Genomic DNA, 17,500 nt, shown 5'->3' with positions numbered 1-17,500 from the left:
TTATTGGTTTTGTTCATAATCGGTTAAGCATTAATAATGAAAGCGTATATAAAGAGGATTACAACGTACAAGGTTATATATAGGAGAGTAAAAAAAGTGAATGAATGAATGAATGAATGAATACACATGCCAATATGGACACAAACATACACACATATGAAAAGAAACAGAAACACGCAAACATATATATTACATGATGATAGACATCAGCGTACACATCTCTCTCTCTCTCTCTCTCTCTCTATATATATATATATATATATATATATATATATATATATTTATACACACATATATATTGGCCTGCTCGCTTAGCCAGCGGGTAGCGTCATTTGAAGGCTAAAACAATGCGAAGCATATTGTGACCAGCGATGTGTAGCAACATCTGATAGCCTGGTCGGTGACGGTGATCACAGTGATATATATATATCACGGTGATATATATATATATAATGTATGTATGTATGCTCATATACGTATGTGTATGTATATATATGTATATATATATGTGTTCAGGCCTTAATTGGTATATATAAATATTTTAATCTTCGGATTCTTTCTTTAATATGCTAGACCACTGGTTCTAATTGATAAATATCAATTTTTACCCTAAATTTAATGTTATATAAATATTTGTTCTCTAACCGATAAATTAACTGCTGCTAACTATTAGCTGCAGGCTAGTTTTCTCGGGTCTCATCGCGCCAAAATTAGAGACATTTGAAATATATATTTCAAATGTAATAGGCCGTACTCCATGCACGCGATATTTCGGTATCGTGTTGGCATTTAGTACAGCAAATTACATTTTATATGGGACCATGCTGATGATGGCTGCACTTTTCCTTGCGGAAAATAACAGCCGAAACTGAATTTAGTACATGGGTAAATATTTATTTCGTATATTTTTCACTTGTTTATTGTTTTGGTTTTGTGTTGAGTTTGATCTGAGAACATACACTTTTTGTGGAGAATGGCGATTTGACGTCTATATCTAGCATGTTGACTGTCCACTTTTTCGTGTTCAGTCCTTAATTGGTATATATATATATATATATATATGCATATACGCATAAGTACAGACAAAGACAGGTGTATTGCACACATCCTCATACACTCAACAGCACACACACGCACATTCATTTATGCGTTACCTATAACGTATTCTTTTACTTGGTTCAGTCGCTTTACTGCGGCCATGCTATACCACCGCCTTGTAAGGCGTTGGTCAAACAAATCGAACCCAGAACCTATTTAAAAAAAAAATCTAGCACTTATTCTATCGGTTTCTTTTGCCGTACCGCTAAGTTACGGGGATGTTAACTCACCAACGCCGATTGTTAATCGGTGAAGTGGGGAGGACAAGCAGAGACACGAAGGCACAAACACACGTACACACACACACACACACACACACACACACACATATATATATATATATTTATATCCGACGGGCTTCTTTTAGTTTCCGCAAATCAAATCCATTCACAAGGCTTTGGTCGGCCCGAGGCTATAGTAGAAGACACTTGCCCAGGGTGCAACGCAACGCAGTGAAACCGTACTGGAACCATGTGGTTGGGAAGCAAGCTTCTTATCACACAGTACAGACACACACACACACACACAATTATATATTTGAGTGCCTGTATATCTACCTATGTATATATGTATGTATGTATGTATCTATCTATCTATCTATTTACCTATCTATCTCTTAGTTCGTTAGTGTCCAGGATATTATACACACCCTTGCAACCTGGTGAAAGAGTCGAGAAAGTGTATACTTAAAGCAGTTTCTGAACACAAGATTCATTCAGCTCGAACAAATACTGTCACCTTGTCCTGACCGACATTGCAGAATTCCCGCTAAAGAGCCATCTTCAAATGTACGTTATAGATCCACATCACAAGAACTAAATGCGAAGAAGATTTCAACTTATTTTTACCTCAGTAAGTACGACACTGGAATATATGCCACAATGTACTTCGTCGGTTGCTTGCGTAGTGAGAGCTAGCAGTGAACTTCATGAATCGGTGTGCCGAGAGACATTACTGTGCTTCATTCGCAAGATGTGAAATTTGTGTTTTTGTGATAATGTGTATACTGTAGTTTGAGATTTTGTTATGGACAGGACCAAAGAATGAAGTCTGTTACAGAGACATTAAGCATGCTTCAGCAAGCTAACGGCGACGAGACAATAGATCGTACGTAATGTTTCAAAAGCGGAATAATGTTCCAGTAAGATGATGAGGGATCTGGAAAACTTACCACGTGCGTCACCCCCGGAAATGTGGGAAATCCATCAGCTTATGCTTGGGAATGGCAGGAGGACAATGAACGGCATTGCTGATGTTGCTGGTCTGTCGTAATAGTCTGTGCAAACAATCCCACCGTTTGGATTCTTCACGATAACAATGTGCCCTATCATCGAGTTGTTCTCACTCGCGAGTTTCTCGCAAAAATCAAAATGGTATCGATTCAGCACCCTATTCGCCTGATTAACCCCGCGGACTTCAATCACTTCTCTAAGGTGAAAATGCTCATCAAAAGTCACCTGTTTGATATCATTGTCTAGATCAAGAGCGAATCGCAAAAACTCTCGATTCACTAACGGAAAACGACTTCCAGGCCGGATTCCAAAGTGGCAAGAAGACTGGAACTGGCGTATTGCTGCGCAAGGTGACTACTTTGAAGGAGGCGATGTTAAAACTGAGGTAAATAAGTTATTTTTTGTTAAAAGAACCACACTCGGAACTATTTCATACCACCTCGTACATATATATATATATATATATATATATATATATATAGAACAATTGCAGCGTAGAAGGTGTTTATAAGCCATTTAAGAAACACACAAAAGCCGTTCGATTCACTTCAACATTTAAGTTTAATTTGTCAAAATATTTTCGTCGCTAAAATCCGCGACCTGTTCACTGACAAAGTCCGTCAGTGAACAGGTCGCGGATTTCAGCGACGAAAGTATTTTGACAAATTAAACTTAAATGTTGAAGTGAATCAAACGGCTTTTGTGTGTTTCTTAAATGGCTTATAAACACCTTCCACGCTGCAATTGTTTTCGTTTCAGCACACGATCTCAGATCAAATTACTTGCTATGCGAGTACATCTCCGTAATATATATATATATATATATATATATATATATATATATATATATATATATATATATATATATATATATATATATATATATATATATATATATATATATATATATATATAGATAGATAGATAGATAGATAGATTCAGATGAATATGGTACTTAAGTCAAAGGCACCAGAATTTTGTATGGTATAATCCATATAAATCAATGGGGGGATTATAATCAAAATAAGCAACAAGTATATCCGAGGTAATATGGTACAATTGTTTCATGCTACTTCATTTTATTGAACACTGTAAGTATTACATCAGTTTAAAATGTCGAGCAATCTTCAGCCACTTTTAGAAATTTTCCAGTCAAACCGACAATGCACATTTTTATTTCTATTTCGTTTGCCAACATTATAAAGAGGGTAGATACACAGACAGAGAGGTTGATTTCATTCTTAAGAACATGATAGTCTGTATATCTACCCTCTTTATAATGTTGGCAAACGAAATAGAAATAAGAATGTGCATTGTCCGTTTGATTGGAAACTTTCTATAAGTGACTGAAGATTGCTCGACATTTTAAAACTAATGTAAAACTTACAGTGTTTAATAAAATGAAGTAGCATGAAACAATTGTACCACATTACCTCGGATATACTTGTTGCTTATTTTGATTATATATATATATATATATATATATATATATATATATATATATATATATATATATATCATAGTTAAACAGGACGTCAAACATTAAGGCAAGACAAAGATCTCAAGTCGTATAATATATTATTATAGGAAGATATTCAAAATATTGCAGCTCTTTGTAGGATATCAACGAGTATGGGATATTCCGTCATCAGACAAAAATAGAGAAAATGAGAATGGTATATATTAATAAGATGACGACATAGAGGAAGGCAGTAAAAGAATAAGGAAATGGAAAGAAAGAAGAAAAAGAAGAATAAAAGTTCATAGTTCAAATTTTCGAAGTTATAGATACCAGAGCATGAGTCCTTAGGTGTAATCCTGCGTATATTCATGTGGGTTAAAAACATGATATAGTAAACTTCACTTTAAACTTTAAGGGTCCTGCTAAAGCTTTCTTTAGAATAGAAGAACCCAATTTTCCACATAACCACAAGTACCATTCTATCTTTTAACATATCTACTTTGAAATTATCCAAACATCCTATTCATCTGCACCATATATATATATATATATATATATATATATATATATATATACTCCTTTACTCTTTTACTCTTTTACTTGTTTCAGTCATTTTGACTGCAGCCATGCTGGAGCACCGCCTTTAGTCGAGCAAATCGACCCCGGGACTTATTCTTTGTAAGCCCAGTGCTTATTCTATCGGTCTCTTTTGCCGAACCGCTAAGTGACGGGGACGTAAACACCAGCATCGGTTGTCAAGCAATGCTAGGGGGACAAACACAGACACACAAACACACACACACATATATATATATATACATATATACGACAGGCTTCCTTCAGTTTCCGTCTACCAAGTCCACTCACAAGGCATTGGTCGGCCCGGGGCTATAGCAGAAGACACTCGCCCAAGATGCCACGCAGTGGGACTGAACCCGGAACCATGTGGTTGGTTAGCAAGCTACTTACCACACAGTCACTCTTTTATATATATAATCTTTTACTTGTTTCATCAGACTGGCCATACTAAGTTACCACCTAGTAGAATTTCAGTCGTACAATTCGACACCACAAACCTTCATTTCTTCAACTCTTTAGTACTTATTCTCATTGTTTTGAATCTATCTTGGAGCGTTGGGATTTTGATGTTGTGATTGTTTAGTTTTAGAATGACGTTGCAGGGTAGGTGAGAGAGAGACCATTCTGGTCACTTTAGAGATAAAACAAGCGTAGTATTTGGGTCTGATATGGCCTGTTTGAATAGTGAATGATTAGACTTGGTTCTTATTCTCTTAGTCTGTTTTTGCCGAGCCTCCTGTATAAAGAAGACTGTACCATTCATGTGTTTACATAGTATGTATACCATCTATACTTTTATCCCTTTTCACCGTCTTTTTCCTTTTACCTCATCTTACATGTAAATTCCACTACACATTGTAGACTGTTCTTGTGATGTGCCCACATCTATGCCTCTGTGGCTAACAATTGAAATCAACACTACCACCACCACCACCATTATTCATCATCATCATCATCATCATCATCATCATCATCATCATCATCATCATCATCATCATCATCATCATTATTATTATTATTCAGTAGTTTTATTTTTATAGCGTGCTTTCACTTCACTACCGAGCGCAGCTCTGTGTGCCTTGGGTATGTGCTGTGATTTGTTGTGATGCTCTGATGGTTATTGTATGGAAAGTGTTCTGCGTAGGATGTGTGCAGTGCCTAGTAGTGCAATTTTCTGTATGTTATATGTGTTTGTAAGTCCTGGTGTTTTTGTTATGTATTTGTCTGAATATTTTTTTATCATGCCTAATGCACCTACTATGATAGGAATTGTTTCTGTTTTCAGGTTCCACATTCTAGTTACCTCTATTTCCAGGTCTTTGTATTTTGAGATATTATTATTATTATTATTATTATTATTATTATTATTATTATTATTATTATTATTATTATTACTATTACTATTACTATTATTATTATTATCATACTCTAATATATTTTTTGCTATGCACAGCTCAGATTTTGAAAGCGTCTTCTACATTTTACAAACCACTGCTTCTTCTCTTTCTTGGAAGTTACATCCTGTTTCATATAACTTTTATGATGGTGCGCATTATACCTTGTGAGAAGCCTTCTACTGTTTCTATTTTCTGCAGCTCTGCCTTTTGTTTAATTTTTTAAAAAAAGAAAAGGAGAGTATTATTTTCATTGCCCATCTATTATTTGTGTTCAGAAGCTTCAGTCTATTTAGTTTTGTTTTGGGTACCTTCCTAGTCTTTGTTTTAACAATTTCGGATATTTTCTCCTCTCTTTTCTTTTCATTTTCTCTTATCATCCTACTGCACTCTAAGATGCATGTATTCTTTCTCCTCTCACTAACCTAAAGATATCATCTACATTTATACCACCATATATGTTTCTCAGCCTCTCTTCATGATTAAAACTGAACACTCAGTTACCCCCAAACTGCATCCCATTAACCTCGCTAGATATATTCTTAAAAGAGGAATCAGAGAATAAAAGTAATTTAGATTGTTGTATGTAGTTTGAAGTCAACTATTTAAGGTAGCTAATATATTTTCACCCTGGTTTCAGCAAACTTAGAGTCTCAAAATCCGCTATACTTAATTATAGGGACTCATTTCTGGTAAAAGAAGCTTCGCTTCACAATCAGGTTAGAGTTGGCTCACTTTGGAATCTAATACTGATGAGAACTAAGAGTTCGACTTGCATACATCCATCAGTCAACAGAGGGCAACCTGGGCTCACTGGTGTTTTTCACATCATTTTTTCTTCAACGGGATAAGACTTTTACAGGTCCAAATATCTTTCAAACATATTGGAACTGGTCTTAAATTTGTTTACTTTCAGCCACAGCTTCGCGCATCTACTCACGAAATTCATTCAAGGGATTCAAGATATTATTAAAATATTAGTAATGACCATCACCGAATACTTTCATGTGTCGGAGCGGAATATCATAAGTCCATAGGATACAAGTCGTATGTACTGAGGAGAAACGAATTCATGTCTGCAAAGACAGGAAAAGTATTTACTTAACGAAAATGAAAACTCTCTTCAACGTGATATGCTTTGATTTTTATGATTCGAAAATCTTCGATCAAGAGCAAAAGTGTAGCTGGGTAGATGATAAATGGTAATGTGCAAATCCTTCTGATGCTCTCAGAGAAATACACACGATGTTTTCAGTAACTGTGACCGTTTTAGGTGTGGTGAGTGACGAAGGTCATATCATGCCACCTCACATCTGTCGGATCTTGGAATAAATACTGCTGACTAAGCAGAGGAACTGCGGACTGTTGTTAGCCATGAATAGACGCTTATATATATATATATATATATATATATATATATATATATATATATATATATATATATATATATATATATATATATATATATTATAGAGGGCATTACTATACATAAATGCCACACGCTAGGAGGGACTCTTAAAGTCAAAACTACCAAAATAAATAAACACATAGTACCGAATGCGAGGGAATGCAACTCTCGAAGCGAGCCTTTTAAAAACAGAATTCTGTTAGTAAAAGGCTCGGTTCGGTTGTTGAAATCCCTCGCGTTCGGTACTATGTGTTTATTTATTTTGGTAGTTTTGACATAAAGAGTCCCTCCTAACGTGTGGCATTTATGTATATTATAAATAAATATATTTAAGAGAGAAATTGATGGATTTTTCTCTTATGAGGTTGTTCACGCTAACTACTTGATAAATTCATATAAAGATTTGATCCTAATTTTAAACTGAATATATAACTCATAATACCATAGCTTCACAAACGCTGCCATTGTCCTGGTGATGACCGAAATGAATAAGGTTCATTTTGTGCAGTTATGTCAAAGATTCCGATCTAGCACCGAAACAGTCATTGAGACTGAAAGGCAGATTCAGAAACTAATCGTATAAGAAAGCTTATCGAAAAATTATGCACATATTTTTATTAAGATACATTGGGTTTTCCAGATTAGAGATGTTTTATTAAATTGTCATATATGTACCTAAGTACCTCTCGTTCCCTGTATATACATTTTCGGTTTATCTATCTATCTATCTATCTATCTATCTATCTATCTATCTATCTATCTATCTATCTATCTATCTATCTATCTATCTATCTATCTATCTATCTATCTATCTATCCATCTATCTGTCTATCTATCATATATATACACACACACAAATATACATATATGAGTATATATATACATACACACATATATAGATGTGTATACATAAACATAGATATCTATCTCTACATATATAGGCACACACACCGATTCACACTCATGCATGCAAAGATATTTATATGCATATGCATGTGTCCCAAGGTATTCAAAACAAATCAGAAAATGTCGTATTAAACTTATGCGAAAACGAATGCACAAAAACTAATATTATATGCATCCTTTAAATGAGAAATCGACTTCTTCATTATCTAGTATGTGTATGTGTGTGTCTTGTTTTTACGAAGAAAAGTTGTATAACCTTGTCCTCATAAATATAAAACATATAGAACTCTACTTAAAATGATCCATCAATTACTGAATGAAAATTTTTTTCATATATGGCAACATATAAAAACAGAAGTTAATTTATCTATCTATCTATCTATTTATCTATCTATTTGTCTGTATGTGTGTATTTTGTGAGTGTGCACGTGCATATACGTAATTCTATGTATGTATAAGGATATGTGTATACTTGTCAAATATTATTATGCATATGTGGGTATATATCAGTACATAAGCATCTCTCTCTCTCTCTCTCTCTCTCACTCTCTCTGTATGTGTACGTGAGTGTGTGTGTGTGTAGATATACATAGAGATGTCGGTGGGTGTATCAGAGTTCACTAAAATCAATATAATATTAAATTACACTGAATTGAGTGATATAGCAAAATAAAATATATAGAACGATATATACGAAATGATGACTGAAAATAAAATCAAACACACAAGCTACACACACACACACACACACACACCACACACACACACAAATACAAACACACACTAACACACGCATACACACACGCATACTCACACACACTCACAAGCACACATATATAAGAATGCTTATTCACGCGTACACGCACAGTTTTATATGTGATTCTGGAAATAGAAATGAGGTGGAACTTACATGCACATAAAATGCTTTCAAACGTATGTAACAAAAACATTAGAAAATTACAGTTAATATATCAGTTACCCTCTTATACATACACACACAACATAGCATGCATACTACACACATATATATGTGTATATGTATAAGAGGGTAACTGATATATAAACAGTTATATATATATATCTATATAATATATATATATATATACATACGGCATACATGTATACATATATACAGGACTAGAAGAGAAGAGAAAAGGAACAGAGAATGAGAAGAAGAAAAAGAAAAAGAGAAAAGAGAAAGAAATAGGGAAAGAATGGAAAAAAAGAAAAGAAAAAAAGAGGGTCTAGTTATACAGAAGAGCTAGTAGACTGTAAGTCTGGTTTTAATCAACAGGCATCTAGGAACTAGAGGGAAACTTATTCTTTGACCAGTAAACCGTTAATTTATTGCTGTTGAATCAGCTATGAGTTTAAGAGAATCTAAAGAGATAACACAGTCAGGGGTTAAGGGTCAGATGCTAAAATCACCAGAAAATACATTAGGAAAATCTAAGTATAATCTTATCAAAAGTCATTAAAAATTTACTTATTTAATTTATTCATTTTATTGTCTTAAGGAGTTGTCGTTTTATTCATACATTGACTGACTACAGGTCAAATCTTATAAGATCATTTACAAGGTGTTAGGGGATTGTCTATCATAATGAAGATAATCATATTATCACCGAGGGAATAGCCTTATTTATTTAATTATGAAATAGAATTAGGGGCTACAAGTAACTAATTATAATTTATTAGAGTTATGCTATTTAAATAATTAGATAAGTTAGGAATTAAAATTAAATATTACAATTAAGATTAAAATTAAGAATTTAAAAATTGTGAGTTTGAAATTAAATAAAGCCTCAATTAAGTAGCGAATAAGTACTATTCATTTCCCTGTTCTCAAAAACTGATGCAGATATAAGGAAAAAGATAAAGATAACTGTAATGTGAGAACTCTTCTTTTATCTACTTAAAGCAGTGCTATACTAGTAGAAATCAAGTTATATCTATCTATCTAGTTATGAATATTCAATCATTTAAAATATTTTAAAGTCTTCAATTAGCGTGGACACAAACTTGACCTAGTTCGATATGGTTATTCAATAAGTTTCTATGTTTACTATGCTTTTAGAATTTCGTACGTCTCCATGGAGCCATAGTTGACAACCAACCCTACTATTTTTATACGGAATTGCTCTCCTAACTATTTCCCAATTAAGGGTATAATTTTTGTTATTATTTTTGAGTTCCCAGATTTTTTTGAAAGTGGTGGGGGTACCAGCTTTATGACGTATTTAAAGTCGAGATGTGATTTCTAACTCTGGCTAAAAATTAATTGTACAGCCAATGTAAAAATATTTGTTATTCTCCGTGGATATGGTACATTTATAGATTACATTATTTTCCCTACATAGACCAAGGTGCCGGGCATTTGATTTATATTCTACCTACACCACACACAGGAGGAACAACTTCAGCCTTGGATTATTCCTGGTAGATGCTAAGGTTCCTATTATTTTTGATTATCATTTCTATAGTTGGTGGCTGATATCTAAAATTGTTTATTAATAAGAATTGATCCTTCCGTTCAAATCAAATCATTTTTAGGGTTTAAAGACCACAACCTTAAAGACCAGGGGGAAAAAGACAAAAAGGACTTCTTGGATAACCCTTGTGTATAAGGCTGATCTGTCCAACTAAGTCGGACATTGCCGACTTAGTAAATCTATCCTGGATACTGTTCTACCCCAAATAACCCCCTTCTCCCCTTAAACTATGGCTAAGTACCGACGAAGTTCTAAAATGGTTTAACTCTCTAACTAATACTAGTAGTCTGTCCTTTATTCAGTTCGATATTAATAGTTATTACTCTAGCATTTCCCCTATCTTACTCAACAAATCACTAATATTTGCCATGAATCGCTCCCTCATAACTAGAGAAGAAATCAATATTGTGCTACTAGCTAGGAAGACATTTATTGAATTTGAAGATAATTATGGACTAGAGCAGATACACCAAATTTTTTTGATATACCAATGGGTTCCAGTGATTCGGCTGAGGTAACCAACCTAGTAGGCGCATATCTATTAAAATGCATAAGCAAGGATATCCCAGAAATACAGGGGGGTCTATATAGGGATGATGCTCTGTTTGTTATCCCTAGTAATAATAAATCTGTTATAGAAAGGATTAGAAAGAAAATTAATAAGTTCTTTAAGGATTTCAACCTCAGTATAACGTATGAACCGGGCACTAAAATAGCTAATTTCCTAGATATTACCCTAGACCTTAACTCCAAGCTACATTACCCATTTAGAAAGGAAGGCGAAGTCACGAATTACGTAAATAAATTATCAAATCATCCCCCAAATATAATAGAATCTTTAGTAAGAAATATTTCATTAAGAATTTCAAATTATCATCCAATAAGGATATATTTAACTCCCATTCTGAGCATTATAATGCGGCGTTAACTAAGGCTGGATACAACCAAAAGATTACATTCGTTGATAAGGAGAACTCACGTATTCCTAATAATGAAGTTATCAGTAATCACGTAAGCAGCAAAAAAGACCAAGCCCGAAATAAAAGTAGAATTAAATTAACGGTAAACGCTAATCTAGAGTACAGGCCCAACAATTCAAATAGAAGCATTGACCAGAACATAGGTAACTCGGATAAGATTGAAGTAGATAAACCTAAGATGCACACAAATAAAAATAAAAATAATGGTAATAAATACAATAACTCCGGTGAGATGAATAGTAGTAATTCTACGAACCCTAAATTTTATAAAAAGATATATTATGGCTGAATATTCCTTTCAACTGTGCGATACAATCGGATATACAGAACAAATTCAAAGTGATTCTGGAAAAAAATTTCCCTATCTCTCATAGATATCATAGAATTATTTCTAGGAAAACAGTTAGGATTTCTTATTCAACCCTCCCAAATATGTCCACTTTAATAGCTAAAATTAATAATAACAACATTAAACTAGCCAGGAAAGATAGAAATAAAAATAATAATATCAGAATGAATACCAATAGCAATAACAATAATACTACCAACAATAAAAACAGCAATAGGAACTATCAAAACATAGGTGAAATTAGTAACCACAGAATGACTAATAACATTAACATTAATAGTAATAATAACAATGCCGATATTAATAGAAGTAATATTGTTAATAATAGAAATAATAGAAATAAGGCTAATGGAGAAAATAAGGAGAATGAAAATATCAGTGATATCTATAACAATAATATACAGTTGGATAAAAAGACTAACAATAATAATAACATTACGAATAATATAAGAAATCTTGGTAGGACTTTACACCTAAATGATGAAACGGAAGGATCAATAAATAATAACAATACTTTAGATATCAGCACCAACTATAGAAATGATAATCAAAATAATAGGAACCTTAAACATCTACCCAGGAATAATCCAAGGCCTGAAGTTGTTCCTCCTGTGTGTAAGTGTAGAATAAAATCAAAATGCCCGGCACCTGGTCTATGTAGGGAAAATAATGTAATCTATAAATGTACCATATCCACGGAGAATAACAAATATTTTTACATTGGCTGTACAATTAATTTTTTAGCCAGAGTTAGAAATCACATCTCGACTTTTAAATTACGTCATAAAGCTGGTACCACCACACTTTCAAACAAAATCTGGGAACTCAAAAATAATAACAAAAATTATACCCTTAATTGGGAAATAGTTAGGAGAGCAATTCCGTATAAAAATAGTAGGGTTGGTTGTCAACTATGCTCCATGGAGACGTACGAAATTCTAAAGCATAGTAAACATAGAAACTTATTGAATAACCATATCGAACTAGGTCAAGTTTGTGTCCACGCTAAATTGAAGACTTTAAAATATTTTAAATGATTGGAATATTCATAACTAGATAGATAGATATAACTTGATTTCTACTAGTATAGCACTGCTTTAAGTAGATAACTAAGAGTTCTCACATTACAGTTATCTTTATCTTTTTCCTTATATCTGCATCAGTTTTTTGAGAACAGGGAAATGAATAGTACTTATTCGCTACTTAATTGAGGCTTTATTTAATTTCAAACTCACAATTTTTAAATTCTTAATTTTAAATCTTAATTGTAATATTTAATTTTAATTCCTAACTTAATCTAATTTAAATAGCATAACTCTAATAAATTATAATTAGTTACTGTAGCCCCATAATTCTATTTCATAATTAAATAAATAAGGCTATTCCCTCGGTGATAATATGATTATCTTCATTATGATAGACAATCCCCTAACACCTTGTAAATGATCTTATAAGATTTGACCTGTAGTCAGTCAATGTATGAATAATAACGACAACTCCTTAAGACAATAAAATGAATAAATTAAATAAGTAAATTTTTAATGACTTTTTGATAAGATTATACTTAGATTTTCCTAATGTATTTTCTGGTGATTTTAGCATCTGACCCCTTAACCCCTGACTGTGTTATCTCTTTAGATTCTCTTTAAACTCATAGCTGATTTCAACAGCAATAAATTAACGGTTTACTGGTCAAAGAATAATATTCCCCTCTAGTTCCTAGATGCCTGTTGATTAAAACCAGACTTACAGTCTACTAGCTCTTCTGTATAACTAGAACCCTCTTTTTTTCTTTTTCTTTTTTTCCCTTCTTTCCCTATTTCTTTCTCTTTTCTCTTTCTTCTTTTTCTTCTTCTTATTCTCTGTTTCCTTTTCTCTTCTCTTTTAGTCCCCCTTTCCCCCCCCTTTTTGCTCCCTCCTCCATTATTTTCTCTCTTTTCTTCTATTCCCTTCTCTATTCTTGGCCGATCTAGTAAGCCCTTCAGCCTTTAAGAGTTAAATAGCTACAGCCTCTTGTGAATAGCAGTAATGTGATTAATATGGCAAACACCTAATCATATAACAAGGATTGATACCTACCTCATTGTGTTCAACCATTGTAAAATTTATCGCCTGTGAATATGAAATTCATCTCCATTTCTCTGGAAATTTACATCTACACCATTGGAATCTGTGCATATATACAAAGGATTAATTCACCCTCTCTGTAATGCTAATAAGCAGGAATTGAGACCCACCTCGTTGTAATTAACAATGGATAAATTTGTCTTCTGTGAGTATATAATCCCTCATCATATCTATGGAAATTCATATGGATTAGGTCACCTTCTCTGTGATGCTATCAAAACTTTTTTAAAATTCTGTGATAAGACTGTACATCATCTTTAAAGAACTTTAATGAACTTTAGAAATCTGTTTAATTATCTACATTACTTCATGAGTATAGCCTCAAACACTAGGATGTCTAGAGAACTTACATGTATTTTAGCTGATGAGTACGGGACTCGTTTATATGCTGTAATCTTTGCAACTTTTAATAAAACCTGTCCTTGTATGAAACGATCGTACTAAAAACCTATCCATTCTTGTTGCTTCTTTCTCGCGTATATATATATATATATTATATACATATATATATATATATATATATATATATATATATATATATATATATGTAAATATATATTATATATATATATATGTATATATATATATATATATATATATATATATATGTATATATATATGTATGTATGTATGTATGCATATGTATATATTACATGGCCCATGGTTATAATATCTGTATTTAAAGACAGATAAAGGTACATGTCTATGTTAAGCTGTGTATATGTGTATGAAATAAAGAGCGTGTATCTACGAAATAAACACTCTCATACATACACCGAAACACATCTACACATGCATATATGTACGTGTGTCTATGTGCATATAAACATGAGTGTATATTAGTGTATATATGCATGTTTGTCAATGTGTATTTATATTCTTCCACTGTTATATCATATTATCATAACAGTAAATTCATGACGAAATCAGGGGAAGATTAATTATGCTATGAGTTAACCCCCCCCCTCTCTCTCTCTCTCTCTCTCTTCCTTTGGGTCCGCCTCTGACTTCTACTCTGCTTCTTCTTCTTCATACGTAAAAGAGCAACGCCTCCGCTGGCGAATGAACAACTGTTGCGACTTATAGAGCTTCATGTAATGATCATATTGATGCGGTTGGATTTTACTGTTTTTGAGTTTCTGGCGGTTGACATCTATAGGGAAGCCATTCGAATAACGAGACCCTTCCTGGTTGTTCGACCTGCAAGAAATAGCATCAAGTCTATTTCAAACCATACTGTACGTCCTTGAGGAAGAAAACACATTGACAGTTTAGCCTTGGATATTCAAAAAGATTCTAAGGTTCCTGTTTTTTTTATATTTTTGTTACTTACCGAGTCTGGAGAAAGGGTAGTATCCATGCTCTTACACATTCTCTATGACCGCCGGTCAGATTGAACCCATTTACGTATATTCAGTTCAATCTATTACAGGTCAGTGCGGAGATTCCAGGAGGTCATTGTTTTGGGGAGGAACGACTAGAGAGGCTGATCCATTATTACTAACCTGAAGCTAAACAATATTAACAACAGCAACACCAACAACTACACTGGAAGTTGCCCTCTCTCTCTCTCTCTCTCTCTCTCTCTCTCTCTCTCTCTCTCTCTCTCTCTCTCTCTCTCTCTCTCTCTTTGATCCTCATTTACCTCCTATTATATTATCTGCAATCTGTGTCACATCTTTGATGGTATTCCAAGATTTCTCCAGGTCTATCGGAAAAACGTGAACAAGAAGACCGTTCCAAGGGGCTGTTTTTACAGGATAACAGAATTACGTGAAGAGACATAGTGAAACATTGTAAGACTAAGGTTGACGAGAAGTCACAAGGTGCGAACATTGATTGGGCTTGACTGGTTTTAGTTCATAGCTTTCAAATTCAGAAAAGAAAACGTTACGAGATTTGATGGATGTTACACAAAATGCATTGGTAATCCATTGATAGTAACATGGCTGTGAGCCGAATATTTTTCAATCAGTCAAATAGGTTTTAGATGAAAATTCAGTCATGACGGAACCGTCCTATTCAAATCGCTCATTATCGATCATGGGATTCGAAACCATCTAAATCTCTGCAAAAACTCCAACTCTGTATCGAACCACACGGTCGTCTAAAGATCACATTGTAACTATATACCTCAGTTAATTACAACTTGCCATTTTGTACAATAGAGTACCGAAAAGCAATTTTTTGTACATTAGAGTACCGAAAAGCAATCTATATACTATGAACAAGACGATTTTACAATATAGTAAATGAAATAATTTCCAAAAAATTATGAAATTATTTCCTTTCACCAATGGCATTAATTCCTTTAAGAAGTGCATAAAGATCTCAGCTCTTCATTTTTCTTATATTTGAATCTTTGATGCTGTTATTGTTTAACCCTAGGCTAGCTACAGTAGACCTATGATCAAAGGTATTCCAGTCATGATCATCTTGTCTTTTCTGTACTATAGTGGCACACTAAGATGCGATTTGAGGTTGGTTTGGTTGCTATTTCTACCAAGTCGAAGGATCAAAACAGCGACAACAATTCACAAAACTACTTCATGTAGGTATCGTTGTTTATTCATTATTTGCCAAAAGTGGGTAAACTGGTAGAATTGTAAGTAGATAAGGGAAAAAATGACGAAGACGAATTCCTTCGTCTTCTTCCGGCGCTTTACATTCTGAGTTCGTATAGCACTAAGCTGACTTGACCTTCAGTCTTTTCGGAGTCCATAAAATAATACTAGCTGAACACGGATTAAGATTATCGACTACCCTCCACATCTCCTCTAGATTGCTGGCTTTGTGCCAAAATTGGAAATAATTATTGAATAATTTAAATGCTTGAGGGGATGTACATTCAATGCGTGAGATGCTCATGATCACCCTCAGTGCATCTGCTGCACAAATCGCAACCAGATAATTGAAAGAGAATCGAGTGAGTAATAATATACCTCCCGACAAAAAACTTGGGCTTTCAAGAGTTTCGTAATTAAAGCTTCTTTGCTATTCTAGAGCGACTGCTTCTTTTCATGCACCAGCTTTGCCCATAAAATATATGCTCTCCGGCACGACTCAGCAATGAAAAATTCGTCAGTTAACGGATTTTGTCTACCGTTTAGAGCCGTGTCTGCCAAACATTTTGCCTTACGACGCACTGGACGAGCAGAATTCATTTGCGGCACACCAAATAAAAGCCCAAAAATTGAAGATACTTTATTAGTATGAATAAAATTAACAAATTCATGTTATACTAACAATATAATAACCTTGTTTCATGAACATATAATATATATATATGTGAACACACACACATATATATAGGCGTAGGAGGGGCTGTGTGGTAAGTAGCTTGCTTATCAACCATATGGTTCTGGGTTCAGTCCCTTGGGCAAGTGTCTTCTACTATAGCCTCGGGTCGACTAAAGCTTTGTGAGTGGATTTGGTACACGGAAACTGAAGAAAGCTTGTAGTATATATGTATA

The 17,500-nt window shown here is 33.7% G+C and overlaps 1 protein-coding gene across 2 annotated transcripts in view; it reads left to right on the top strand.

Annotated features, from left to right (window-relative positions):
* Positions 1 to 17,500, top strand: part of LOC118764827 — a 1,200,000-nt gene that overhangs the window by 608,409 nt on the left and 574,091 nt on the right. The window lies entirely within an intron of this gene.

The sequence above is a fragment of the Octopus sinensis genome, linkage group LG9, assembly GCF_006345805.1.
Source record: "Octopus sinensis linkage group LG9, ASM634580v1, whole genome shotgun sequence".
Lineage (NCBI taxonomy): Eukaryota > Metazoa > Mollusca > Cephalopoda > Octopoda > Octopodidae > Octopus > Octopus sinensis.
The sequence above is the reverse complement of the archived record's forward strand: the minus strand, read 5'-3'. Positions and strand labels throughout refer to the sequence as shown.